This window comes from Notolepis coatsorum (genome assembly GCF_963971535.1).
Source record: "Notolepis coatsorum genome assembly, chromosome: 15".
Classification (NCBI taxonomy): Eukaryota; Metazoa; Chordata; class Actinopteri; order Aulopiformes; family Paralepididae; genus Notolepis; species Notolepis coatsorum.
Genome location: NC_140179.1, coordinates 60,615,087 through 60,616,356, shown reverse-complemented (window position 1 = coordinate 60,616,356; position 1,270 = coordinate 60,615,087). Strand labels below are relative to the sequence as shown.

The following is a 1,270-nucleotide window of genomic DNA, read 5'->3' as shown; positions in this document are numbered from 1 at the left end:
CTGGAGTTAGTACCACCAGGCGCCCCTGACAGGGCAGCAAAGACTGTGAATTAAATCTAAGTACAGTTACTTTTTTATAATGTAAATTGCTCCATAATTCTTCATCAGATTGCAGCACGTTTTCTTTTGCTAGATGTTCACAGAAAGGTAGAGAAACTAACTGTGTTCTATTTTATGGCAATAACGTTCAGGTTTATTCCACTCGTGAGATAATGATCATGAAAATAAAGAGAGAAAAAAAAGCTTCACGCTAGAAGTCAGATGATTGACAGGGGCTGGCGTGAGCTGGGAATTGTAGTTTTTTCTTTTTCGAAAGCCCATCGAAAGCCCTGGGTCTCTTCTCTCAAAAGACTACACTCAAGTTAGGTTGCGCCAAGTCTTCGCGTCAATAAGCGCCTTTTTCCGACTCGATGCGCTGAGATTTCTAGGAACTCATATTTCAATAATAACACTTAAAATTAGGGCTGTCCGTTTATTGCGTTAATTAGATTAATTAATTACACAGCAAATTATCGCGTTATGAAAATTAACTCAAAATGTATTAAAAAAAATATATTTTATTTTTGTATTTTTTATTTTTTATTTAAATATTTTGTAATCTCATTCATCCCATAAGAACGTAGAATACACATTTACAGACTTTTTTTTAATATGGTCCATTTGCATGTTCTTGGTATCTGATTCTAGGGACATCTATGGATCTCAGGGAATGTATTCCCAGTGTCAGTAATACGGTGTATGTTACTAGGCTTGAGTAAATTGTAATGAGCCAAATGAGAATACCAATACATTTTTTTTTATCTTTGACTGTGAATAACACCATGCTAAAATTGACCAGACCTGAAAAATCTAAGCAAATGAGTAAATGGAAGATGATTAAACAGAAGGTTTTGTAGATACAGTACTGAATTCTGCCATCTGGACACATGCCATTTGAAATATGATTATAGAATATAGAATATCAGGCCTAAAATGGTTATGCGATTAAAATGTGATTAATTAGATTAATTAATTACAAATCCTGTAATTAATTAGATAAAAAAATGTAATCGCCTGACAGCACTACTTAAAATCATTGGTAAAAAAACATAGTGGTGAAAATATACACTTTGACTGATGTTTTGACAGGGTTAGGTCTTTACTCTTGGCTACATTTGAAAAAGAAACGCAACATTAATTAATACGTTCTGTATTGATGGATTTATGGCATGATATCAATATATATAATATATCAATATATCAATATATATATATTCAATGATTTTAAGTA

General features: G+C 32.3%; 1 protein-coding gene across 1 annotated transcript in view; it reads right to left on the bottom strand.

Annotated features, from left to right (window-relative positions):
- The window catches only part of ryr2a (ryanodine receptor 2a (cardiac)), a gene marked incomplete at both ends in the record, with an annotated part of 432,832 nt that overhangs the window by 387,558 nt on the left and 44,004 nt on the right, over positions 1-1,270 (bottom strand).